At 44.1% G+C, this 12,777-nt stretch overlaps 1 protein-coding gene and 1 pseudogene across 1 annotated transcript in view; one reads left to right on the top strand and one right to left on the bottom strand.

The window, feature by feature from the left end:
• Positions 1 to 12,777, top strand: part of STK39 (serine/threonine kinase 39) — a 315,997-nt gene that overhangs the window by 154,745 nt on the left and 148,475 nt on the right. The gene's annotated exons all lie outside the window — the stretch shown is intronic.
• Positions 1,823 to 12,777, bottom strand: part of LOC120854426 — an 18,120-nt pseudogene continuing 7,165 nt past the window's right edge.

Raw genomic sequence — 12,777 nt, 5'->3', positions numbered from 1 at the left:
GGATTAAGTGAGATGATGTGAGAGAGGGCAGTGTAAATCAGAACAGTGAGACCCCACCTGGTGCCCAGGAGGATGGCTGTAACCAAGAAGACAGATGCGACAGCTTTAGTGAGGATGTGGGGCAGTTGGAACCCTCAGATGCTACAGGTGGGCATGTAAAATGGGCAGCTGCCTTGGGAATTCCTCAGAACTTAACACATGATCCAGAAATGCCACTCAGATATGTGCTGAGGAGAAAACACCAGAACTTGTACACAAAGGTTCATGGCAGCATTATTCTTAAGTGCCCAAATTGGAAACAACCCAAATGTCATCAGCTAATGAATGGAAAAAAAGGGCAATGTACTGCATGTTTCTGTTTAGGTGAAATGCCCAGAAAAGGCAACTGCAGAAAGTAGATGAGTGATTGTCTGGGACTGGAGGCTGTGCAGCAAATAGGGAATGACTGCTACTGGATATGGGGTTTCTTTGGGGGTAATAACATTTGCCTAGAATTGATTGTGGTGATGGTTACTCTGTGACATATACTATTTAAATCGATGGATTGTGTCATAGGTGAATTATATCTAAATAAAGAGAAGGAAATGGCAACCCACTGCTGTATTCTTGCCTGGAGAATCCCATGGACAGAGGAGCCTGGCAGGCTATAGTCCATGGGGTCACAAGAGTCGGATACGACTTAGTAACTAAACCACCACCAAAGCTATATATATATATGGCTACGTGCACACACACACAGGATAATGCACAGTGAGGTTCTTAGTGTAGTGAAATAAGCCGTATACTAAGTAAATACTCAATAAAGGTAGGCTTTTCTTTTTCAAACAAGTGATGGAACTGTTTGAAACACCTTATCCTGGATCGGGTGGCTCCCCTGGCCTAACCCAGAGCCCAGTTCTCCTAAAGGTAAATCAGAGTTCTCTCCTTCTACAGGAGAGTAGCTGTAGAGGGCCTGTGGCTCCTTCTAACGTGATTTTGGATTATTTTGACTTCAGATGACTTTCATTTGGCCTTGAACCTTTCCACTGTAAAAAGACTTTGGAGTTTCCCAATTGTGGATGCAATATAAACCTTGAAAGAGTCAGCACATTTTTCAATTAACCATGATGAACTGCTTGAATTGATTCATGGCTGTGTCTGCTATTGACTTTTCAGAGACTGATTAGCCTGCCTCAGAGTTCCCAGGCACTCAGCTTTTTAACTTTTTCTCCATGCAGGCTGTCTTTGGCCATTTCACTTGCCAAACTTCTCTCTCAAAATAGGCTGGGCAATCAAAAGCATTGGAGGTTTCTCCAACGTCTCTCAGGATTTCTTAGTAACAAGTAGAGTCGGTATAAAATGAAATTTTGGTTTCCTATTACAGTTTTTTGTAATGTTTATATCATTTTTTTTAAGTTTATTTTTTTGGCCTCTGCATCTGGATGTTGCCAAGTCATTGCGACATGAGGAAACTACGAAGCTTGTTGTCAACCTGATATTCTCAATCCAGTGACTTTTTTGTGTGTGAGAAGTATACCAACGTTTATTCACCAACCTGACAGATCGGTGTTTAGATGCTCCCTACCTGATTCTGCAGTGGAATGCCAGCAAAATCAAGCAGTGGGCCTCTCCATTCTCCAGAATCTGTCAGGGCAACTTAGATCATGCTCTGGGGGCACCAAGAAGAGACAGGAGACAGGAGAGAAGATACTGGGTACATCAGACTTTCAGCCTCATGGAAGCCTCCCTGTTTGGTTCAGATGTTCACGGCGAAGACACATGACATGCTGAGAAGTGAGCTAGGGAAAGGCAAAGGGGAATCCAATCAGTTCTAGGCACCGCTGTGGCCTTTTTCACCCCCGGGACCTCAAGAGTGAAAGGGCAGGGCGGGCAGAACCTAGACGGGAGAGGGAACTTGCTGATTGTAGCCACGTCACTTAAACTCTTCAGCCTTCAGGATGTATGACTCCCAAGTTCAAAGCACTGGTGATTTTCCCTTCAAGGATGCGATGGGTAACCTGATTCAAACTCAAAATCCCTCTCTCCAGCATGAATGGCTGAGTGGGGTGGAGGTGGGAGGATGGTCCAGAAATCATCACTCTCCAGGCTGTGCAGGGACTGCACCAGGATGGTGGCTGACTGGCCAGAATCCGCGGATATGACCACTGCCCAGGAGTCCACGTGGTTCAGCACCCTGCAGCTGTTCTAGGCTGGTCTGGAATCACCCAGGTGGCACTCGGCCAGACCGCGGGTCCTGTGCCGCACCGCCAAGTTGTGCTGGTAGGCCTGCTGCTGCTCCGCCTCAGCCAGGGTGCTGAACAGGGCCTGCATGTTCTGCTACAGAGTCTCGGTGATGTGCGTGGCCCAGAAGAAGGGGGTCTGAGGGACAGTACTGGTCACCAGCAGCCCCACCTCCCTGCTGATGCTGGGGATGGTGGCCAGCCAGCCCAGGTCTCAGAAACATTCCCTCAGGAGCAGCACCAAGAAGGACCCTCTCATTTCCATGGGAACTGCAGAGAAGCTTGTCGTGGGTTTCTCTGTCTCACAGGGCTCACCAGGAGCTTTGGGAATGAGCTGTGGACAAGCAGTGGTTCTGGCAAATCTTTGAGCAGAGGGCGTCTCTGAAATCGGCAGTGTCTGGGGCCGCTCAGTCACATCAGGCAGGGGTCCTCTTGGGAGACCTGTTGTTGGGATTCATGTACAGTTTTCGTTTGTGGCAGTGCTCCCCATTTGGTCCCTGGATCTCAGGTGCACTTTGTGCGCAAAGCCCAGGTCTACGAACGCGAAGCATTTGCAGCCATTCTGGACTCTGGACGTGCAGAGGGCTGAAGTCCTTTAGAAGGCATCGGATTTCCTCCTCAGAATATTATATGTGTGTATATATATTCTTTTCATATTCTTTTCCATTATGGTTTACTACAGGATATTGACTATTGCTTCCCATGCTATATAGTCAGGTTTTGTTATTTATCCATTCTATATATATTGGGTTGGCCACAGAGTTCATTTGGGTTTTTCCGTAGTATCTTATGTAAAAATCCGCATGAACTTTGTGGCCAACCCGGTAACAGTTTCCCTCTGCTAATTCCAGACTCCCCATCCATCACTCCCCAACCTCCCATCCACCTTGGCAGCCCCAAGTCTGTGCTCTGTCTGTGAGTCAGTTTCTGTTTTGTAATAAAGTTCATTTGTGTCGTAGTTTCGATCCCACGTATAAGTGATGTCATATGGTATTTGTCTTTCTCCTTCTGACTTCCTTCACCTGGTGTCATCTCCGTGCTGCTGCAAATGGTCTTCTAGAACATGCCCTTGATGGTATCCCAGTCAGGAGTACAAGGCATGTCAACCCATCAGGTTCAGCATCTGGGAGGCAGCAGGCCCACTGCCTTGTTGCCATAAGAAACTGGCCAAGATAGCACGTGTTAAAGTCCAATAGGTGCAGTTTCAAAATCACCTTGTGATAGATGGAGATTTCTAGTCTTCCTGTGAGAGGAAGTAAAAGATACTAGATAAGAATGATTGTGCAGACCTTGAATGAGAAAATTCAAGTGTACCTTGAGTGGACACTTACCAGTTGTCCTTTCTCATGCCCTCTTTACTTTGCAACAAATATTTCCATTATTAAAATATGTGTACTTGATAAAATGATTGAACATGTGTTGATGCTTACAATATGCTAGCCACTATTCTAGGTTGGGATACTTGAAGAGTAAAGATGAATAAATCTTGTGAGGACTTTGGGTTGTTTTACACAGTTGTTTCAATTACTCTACATGAATTTTGAGAAAGGGTTAGTGTTAGCTTGCTGTGAGTCCTCCAATAAATATTGTAATTCAGCTTTGATGAGACTCTTATTTTTGAGACTCTTATCCATTGTACTTATTTGCACAGCTCTTGTAGGTGTTGGAGACAGGTTTGTAAAATGAAAAGCATACAGGGGGAACTCAGTAAGTGCTGAATTTACCACCTTTATAGACTGTGATTCTATCGCATATTGCAAAGCAGAATCAATGGACATAAATTCTGGCATAAATTCAAGCATTTACTGACTGTATGCCTTCTTTCATTCTACTGTTCTTGGTTGGACATCTGAAGTGTGCCAGTTAGGGTCCCAGGCTCTGGAATTCAGGGATCAACAAGCTGGGCAATGTGTCTGTTCTGTGGAACCTACATAAGGAGGACTCCTCTGTGAAGAGGATCTGAAAATGCATGTGATTTAGTGAAAACGTGGAATGGACACATGAATACTTATGTGTGTGTATATTTTTGGAAGGAGTATTTCTGTTTCAGATAGGTATGGAAGAATTGTTGTGTGATTAAAAAGCAGTCAGCAGTGATGTAGTGGGCTTCCCCTATAGCTCAGTCGGTAAAGCATTTGCCTGCAATGTGGGAAACGTGGGTTTAATTCCTGGGTCGGGAAGTTTCCCCTGGAGAAGGAAATGGCAAGCTGCTCTAGTATTCTTGCCTGGAGAATCCCATGAACTGGCAGGCTACAGTTCATGGGATCACAAGAGTTGGACATGACTTAGCACTACTTTCTTTCTCTCTTTAATGATGTAGTAGAATGCTAACATTTTCAAAGACGTTATTTCTGGTTGCATTGTATCACCTGGATAGTTTCAGAGTGCTGGAGAAATGGTCTACTTGGTGGTACTTGTCAACTTTAACCCAGGCTGGTGTTAGGAAACCAAGCTTTATAGGACAAGGACACAGAGGCATATGTTAAGATGTGGTCCTACAATAATAAGTTTATAGCTTGTTCCCTCTCCCTTGTGGTCATTTGGGGCACAATTATATCCTTTGCAAGATTTTTTCTATGCTCACTGATTCAACAAAGATATTTATAAGAGTATAATTCAGAATTTAAATATAGAAAAGTTCTCATAAGGGAGTTTATCTTTAATTCAGACATTGTATCATTAATACTTTAAATCTCATTATAACATTATAACCTAGAGTGCCACATCTTTCTTCCTGTATGGAGACTTTAGAGAACAGTTCTGGCCTGATGCCATCTTCATCCACTCATTTATTAACTGTGTTCATAATGATGAGCTCACATATCCAAAAATAGTCATATCAGGCTGGATGTTTCTAAGAAAATTGGTAAGTCTATGGCAGGTTTTAAAACTCCTTGTATTTGGATAGAGTCCACAGTGATTCATTTTCTGGGAGTTCTTGAGGCTGAGGACATGCCCAGTTTTTTGTTTTTTTTTTTTTCTGGAATAGACTTCATGACCAAGCAGCTAAATCTGGAGGCACTGGACTAAAAATGTTTTATACATGTCGTCTCCTTTGTCCTCATTATAACCTGATGAGGTAGGTATTGTGACTCAGTTTTACTGGTGAACAGAGGGACCGTTAGGGTAAGTATTGATATCCAGTGAGTGGTTAGGTCAGAACTTAGCCTCAAATCTGTCTGATACAAAAGCCCTTTGTTGGCAACTGCTATGTTGTACTGTCACCTAGTGGAAGAATACTAATTTCATCTTTGTTCTTTTCTTTATTTCCCAAATTTTCTATAATAAATGTGAATCAATTTTATATTCTAATAATCTCAACCAATATCATTAAAATGTGTATTGTAATGAAATTAGATTAAAAAACATTTTTCTCTGTGATGTGAAAAATATAAAAAAAGTACATGAATCTTAACGTTATAACCCTATATTTAACAGTTAGATAATATAATTAATGTTTAAAATAAAACATAGTAGATATACACACATTAAGGTTTCTGCTTCAGTTATTTTTCTTGGGAAAATAGCATTTATTGATTTAAGAGCTTTACCCCAGATAATAAAAGTGATTATTTAATTTCATTGTCATCATGATTGGGACAAGGACAAGAAAAGCATTTCCTTCCTCTTTGTAGTAGACATTTATATATATGGAAAGATTCTGGGTAATTTTAAGGGAGTTTTGTGATTAAAGGAAGAGAGTGGCTAGAGGATTCAGTAAAGGTTTCTCATAATAGTGGGGAGTTGAACATTTTTCCCCCCTCTTCTTTCTCTTGCCCTACCAGTATAATTCCCTAGAGAAGGAAATGGCGACCCACTGCAGTCTTCTGGCCTGGAGAATCCTGTGGACAGAGGAGCCTGGCGGGCTACAGTCCATGGGATTGCAGGGTCGGACACAACTGAGCAACTAAACCACCACCAGTATAATTTGATCTTAGGAGCAGTTATCAGTACTATGGGAGACAAATTAATTTAGATAATTAAATCAGCTTATTTTAGGCTGTTTATTTAACCTTCCACTCCACCACCACTGGATAGAGGAGCCTGGTGGGCTACAGTTCATGGGGTCGCAAAGCGAAACACACACACAGACACACAGACACACACACAGACACGGACACACACAGACACACACAGATACACACACACACACACAGACACACACACACACACACCCCCACCTGCCTCCCCACTCCCAAAACATCCATCCTTTTTGGCTAGTCACAATGAATCCTGGGAGTTTTTGCCTCATTTGATCTTGAGTAGGGCCTGACAATCTGCATTTTTAACGAAGGACCTAGGTAAGTTGTATGATCAGGCATATTTGAGAAGCCCTGGAAGAGAGGAAAGCTTGCATGAAGAGAAGCAGTAGAAAATGAGATTTTAAAGTTGGATTAGGTCCAGAATATGAAGAGCCTTGAGTCCTAATCCATGGATTTTGGAGGTGGTGCTCTAAGGTGTGAGGAGCCAATGAGGGGCACCCTGGAGGCAGGGAGGCAGCTGTGGAAGTTGGATTGGAAAAGTGGAGAGTCGTGGGCAGCCTGAAGGAGGAGCCATGGGCCAGCAGAAGCTGTTAAAGACCTTGAGGCATGAGTCAGTGTGGGTTTCAGCTAGGACTGCGGCAGAGGTGTAGGGAGGAAAGGACGTGAGTCAGCACTATTAAAACATCAGAGTTGAAGGATCTTGGCGAATGATGGAGAGAGGAGCAAATCACACAAGAGAGATGATGGAAAGAGACTGAGGCCATATGGGCAGGAGGGTGGCTGTTGAGGGGAGAGAGGTGCCAGGCTTGTTGCCATCTATTGGAGTGTGAAGCTCCATTGGGACTTCAGTTTGAGGGAGATAGAAATGTGGGACTCGGTAGAGACCGCAACCGAAAGAGCTGCATTTAGCAGTCCTCTCCATGGAGGCTGCTGTGGGAACCACGTGGTCAGCTGAGACTGCCAAGGAGGGTGTTACAGGGACCGTGGTGAAGTCCTTGGGGAGCAGTAATGGGCCAGGTGGAGCACAGAGGGAAAGAAAGTGGCATCACAGGAGCCAGCAAGGTGGAAGTGGTCAGCGGTTTTGATTTCTGCAGTGAGGGGAAGGAAAACGAGGTCTTCTCAAAGGACATTGGATTTAGCTCAGTTTTAGCAGTAAGGGGAGAAGCTGGACATTCAGATTTAATGAGTAAAGAGATGGCAAGGAAGTGCTAGTGGGTGATTTTTCAAAGCTTGATGGGAAAGGGCAGTAGGAGACTGTGATAGCTTGGGGGTTGAGAAGATTTCGAGGTCATCGGAGGCTTGTATATATTCAGAGGCTCCATGCAGAGGAGGCACGGTGTGCGACCCAGTGGACTCTAGAGGGCGGGGATTCTAAAGACACTGACTTTTCATGTATCGAGTTCCAGGACTGTGCTAGGGTCCAGAGGTAAGAGAGCCTTCATCTGTAAGTATCCCAAGAGAAGAATGAAAGTTGATAGTAAGAGGGGAAGGGATAGTTACGGAGTTTGGGATCGACAGGTCCACCCTGCAATGATTAAAATGGATAATCAACAAGGACCTACTGTATAGCATAGGGAGCTCTGCTCAATGTTATGTGGCAGCCTAGACAGGAGGGGAGTTTGGGGGAGAATGGATACATGTGTGTGTACGGCTGGGTCACTCTGCTTTGCACCTGAAGCTATTACAACATTGTTAATCAGCTGTACTCCAGTATAAAATAAAAAGTTAAAAATGTTGACAGTGAGCTTTGAGCCTGGGCGACTCAAGGGTGGTGGCCGCACAGACGAGGGAGGCCTTGGACAGGAAGCCACATCTGGAGCATCAGGGTCAGCACTGGGAGGGGACGATGCACGGATGCTGGGTTGTGTCGAGGAGGGCGAGGTGGCCGAGGACTTCATCCAGGACACAATGCTTTCATTGTGTTGTGCAGGATATGTGTTCTTTTGCCAGTCAGCAAGGTAGCTTATCTCAGGTGGGGAGCCTTCCTGGGCAAATGTTTGACAATGTATTGGAAGAGCAAAATTGTTTGTGTGATTGAAGTCGAGGAAAGTTGGAGGGGTGGATAAGAGCCAGAACAAAAAATGTCTTATGTGTCTTGATGAGGAGTTTAGGTTTTTGCATTTTTTGCCTGCCTCTCCCCACCCCCTGCCAGCTTTGGGGAACTCTGATAAGAATTTAAGCAGAGAGGGAAATTCCCGGTGGTCCAATGTTTTGGACTCAGTGTTTTTTACTGCCACGGCCTCGGTTCAGTCCCCAGTTGGGGGACTATTGTTATAATAAGATCCCACAAGCCCCCGCAGTGCAGCAAAAAATAAATAAATAAAAAGAATTTAAGAAGAGATGTGCAATGATCTAGTTTGCCTTTAGGAAAACCATTCTGACTGCATTGTGGGCAGTGGTTTAGGGGCAAGACTGGCCGCAGCAGCCAGGTTGGAAGGCTGGTGTTCAGTCCAGGTGAGAATCAGTGGAGGATGAAGGTAGAACAGAGTAAGGAGATACTTGGAAGCAGGAGATACTCGGACAGAACTGAGGATTTGCAAGGTTTCCGTGAGGATGGATGTTGAGAGGGTGGGAAGGGAGAGGAGGAGATTTCAGGAAAAGCTGAGGTTGACTTCCTTTCTGATGTTGAGTTTGGCAGGTAGGAAACCTTTACTGGGAATGACACTGAATGTTTAGAAAGTGGTAAACCTTGAGGGATGTCTCATCTCAAAAGGAGAGAGAGTAGATCAGCGTCTGTATCTGCAGATCACAGGAGGGTGTGGTCTGGAGAGAGAAACGTGGACACTCTGAGCACAAGAGCGATAGCTGAGACCAGCGTGCAGAACAAATCCCAGAGCGTGGCTCCTACACACATGCAGAGTCTGTTGCCTCAAGCATTAACGATCCATTTTCTGAGTGCCTTCCACCTTTCTTATCTTAGCTATCTTCCAGGTTAGCCACTGGACTCTTACTGGCATTAGGCAGGAAAAGAAAAACAATGATGGCATCCACATATACTTCATTTTCCTACCAATGAGCAGATGTGATGAGAGGTTTGGATCCTTAGAAGAGCATCAGATCCCATAGTTAGGCTTGGATTACTTGTCAAACTCATTTATATTTCACCATGTGGCCTCCATCTAGCCCTTACCAAGGAAGCTGAAGTTCCTTTTTTTTTTTTTTAAGTTAACCCCATGAGAATATACAACTATTATATATCTTGGTTTCTTTTTAAATTTGGTAGTTGGACAGTGTTGTCTTTGGCAAATACAAGAATTAGAATATATAGTTTTTCCGAATTTATTACAGGGAAATCTGTGTAACTTACTTTACTGCTCTGGCAATCTCTTCTTAGTACTAAATGGACTAACAAAAATAGAATTTATGGCTCTTTTCAACTCTGAATTGAAACACAGTTGAGACTTTGCCCCAGAAATAAAACTCCTGTCTGGAGCATTTTTACGCTGGAACCTTCATCGTAGCTTTCAGTTATTACTGAGAATTAATTTTCCCAGTGATATAAAGCAAGTGAGTATTCTCCCTCTGGAGGTGGTGGGTGTTTCTTGTTAGCAATAAGAAAACAGGCTCTTTCCATCTAAGTCAGAGCCTACTTAAGTGGTTATGATGGCTGGCTTTTAAGCGAAACCCTAATGAGAACTATTACAGATTTAGTAGTATGGATCACATGTGGGTCTTGTTTAGATCTTGTCTTGAATAAATAAGCTGGAAAGACATTTTTGAGAAAGTGGGATAAGATACAACATAGACTGATAACTTAATTCTCCTGAGAAATTATTGGTGATTTTGTTGTTTGTGAAAACATCATGATCGTGTTTTAAAATGTCCTTCTCTATTAGAGATGTGTGCTGAAGTATCTGCAGGTAAAATGATCTGAAGTCTGAGATTTGCTTTCAGAATACTGAAGCATAAAGAGTTAGAGTGTAAAGATGAAATCTCAGTGGCAGGGAAGTTCCAGTAAAAAAAAAAAAAAAAGACTTAAAAGTGAATGTAGTAAAATGTAGAAGTGAGGAATAGGAGGGAGTTGAAGGTCTGCTTCTTATTTGGTTTTGACACTTCTGTGGACACCTGTTACTCTTTCCACACATAGAGTGACAAGGTTTTTGCCTTTCTGACCCTCAAATCAAGGAATACAGCACCACTGTTAGACTGTGCCGTTGTAGTTGACACATCCCACCACCCAGGAGGGCCTCTCTTGTGGTTCAGACTGTAAAGAATCTGCCTGCAATATAGATCTGGGTTCGATCCCTGGGTTGGGAATATCCCCTGGAGAAGAAAATGGCAACCCACTCCGTATTTATTTCTGGGGCAAAGTCTCAACGTATTCTTGCCTGGGGATGGAGGAGCCTAGTGGGCTACGGTCTGTGGGGTTGCAAAGAGTCAGACACACTGAGCAACTAATGGTGACTGACTGGTACTCGGGCTGTGGTCTGGGCAGTTCCTGTCTTGTCCTCCTCAGATGCTTCAGCCGCCTGTGGAGGTGACCATGCGGGGGATTCCTTGTCCCCTGTTACGTTTTTGAGACTTTTGACTGAGATAACAACTTGGGTGCAGTGGTCGGTAAAGACAGCTGGAATCAGAGCAGGCAGAGATTTCAATGGGAGGCATATTTTCACATGGAGACCTTATGATGTCATCGTTGGCTCTTCTTTCTAATCAGTTCAATTTTGAGCTAGAATCAAATTCCTCAGTCTTTCAACCCAAAGTGCAAGTCAGTGCTGTGTATGTACTTTTTTTTCTTTGGTAACTAAACTCCCCTCTGAAGTCTCTGCCCTTTGCAGACAGAAGGGTAGGGAATGGAGTCCATTACAAAGGGACCATAATTGCAGTGAACCACCACAGACTTGTTTGCTTCTTTGAATTATTCCCTGCACAGCAAGACATTAATATGTCGTCTCTGAGGCAGATGGGCCCATCCATTTTGATCATCCACTTTGCTCTTATTTGACGATTATAACCATGCTTTTCCTCTCAGGGTCTTCAAATGCTTAGAGGAAAGCCCAGAGTTTTCTTGACAGCAGCTGCTGCTTTGCTTAAACTGGTAGAATAAATTAAGCCCTTTAGCTTCCTCATGTGAAGTGAAGTGTTAGTTGTTCAGTCGGGTCTGATTCTTTGCAGCTCTATGGACTGTAGCCCGCTAGGCTCTTCTGTCCATGGGATTCTCCAGGCCAGAATGCTGGAGTGGGTTGCCATTTCCTTTGCAGGGGATCTTCCTGACCCAGGGATCAAACCCTGGCCTTCCACATTACAGGCAGATCCTTTCCCATCTGAACCACCAGGAAAGCCCTGGCTTCCTCAGACTTGTCTGTTAATCATGTCACCACAATCACAGGGTCCGTGATGGCAAAGGGTGGTAGCTGTCTAAGGACACGATAAAATGCCTTTGGGTTGCAGGTTGAGATGGTCTGGCCCAGACCCTTACTGTGCCTGTGTGTTTTAGCCAAGGATGACTTATTCATTCATGCATCCAACTAACAAGTTTTAAGTGTCTGTTCCCCGTTAGTAGTTTGTATTGAGTGCTGGTTCCCAGAGCTGGATTTTGTGTTCACTGCAGCAAATTTCAAGTGTGCTCTGACTCTAGGGATTATGGATGGGAGAAGCTAAAAGGATTTCAGCATGTAATGGGATCTTAACTTGCCCCTCCCATCGTATCCCTTCAAGATCCCTGTGATGCTGTATCTGCAGCTTCTGACTTCCCTCTCCAGGGGCAATGGTGAGAGAAGTATAGGGAGAAAAGAAGTTTGTATCAGAAGTTCCTCCTGATACAAAGTTTGCTTTGGCAAATTTTTTTCAGGCAGCAGGAAAATGTTATTTACACAGTTCAGTTCAGTTCAGTTCAGTCGCTCAGTCGTGTCCAACTCTTTGCGACCCCATGAATCGCAGCACGCCAGGCCTCCCTGTCCATCACCATCTCCTGGAGTTCACTCAGATTCACGTCCATTGAGTCCATGATGCCATCCAGCCATCTCATCCTGGGTCATCCTCTTCTCCTCCTGCCCCCAATCCCTCCCCGCATCAGAGTCTTTTCCAATGAGTCAACTCTTCGCATGAGGTGTCCAGAGTACTGGAGCTTCAGCTTTAGCATCATTCCTTCCAAAGAAATCCCAGGGTTGATCTCCTTCAGAATGGACTGGTTGGATCTCCTTGCAGTTCAAGGGACTCTTCAAGAGTCTTCTCCAACACCACAGTTCAAACGCATCAATTCTTCGGCTCTCAGCTTTCTTCATAGTCCAACTCTCACATCCATATATGACCACAGGAAAAACCATAGCCTTGACTAGACGGACCTTAGTCGGCAAAGTAATGTCTCTGCTTTTGAATATACTATCTAGGTTGGTCATAACTTTTCTTCCAAGGAGTAAGCGTCTTTTAATTTCATGGCTGCAATCACCATCTACAGTGATTTTGGAGCCCCCAAAAATAAAGTCTGACACTGTTTCTACTGTTTTCCCATCTATTTCCCATGAAGTGATGGGACCAGATTCCAAGATCTTCATTTTCTGAAAGTTGAGCTTTAAGCCAACTTTTTCACTCTCCTCTTTCACTTTCATCAAGAGGCTTTTTAGCTCCTCTTCACT

Source organism: Oryx dammah, unplaced genomic scaffold, assembly GCF_014754425.2.
Source record: "Oryx dammah isolate SB20612 unplaced genomic scaffold, SCBI_Odam_1.1 HiC_scaffold_27, whole genome shotgun sequence".
Lineage (NCBI taxonomy): Eukaryota > Metazoa > Chordata > Mammalia > Artiodactyla > Bovidae > Oryx > Oryx dammah.
Note: the sequence above shows the minus strand (reverse complement) of the source record. Positions and strands in the feature narration are given on the sequence as shown.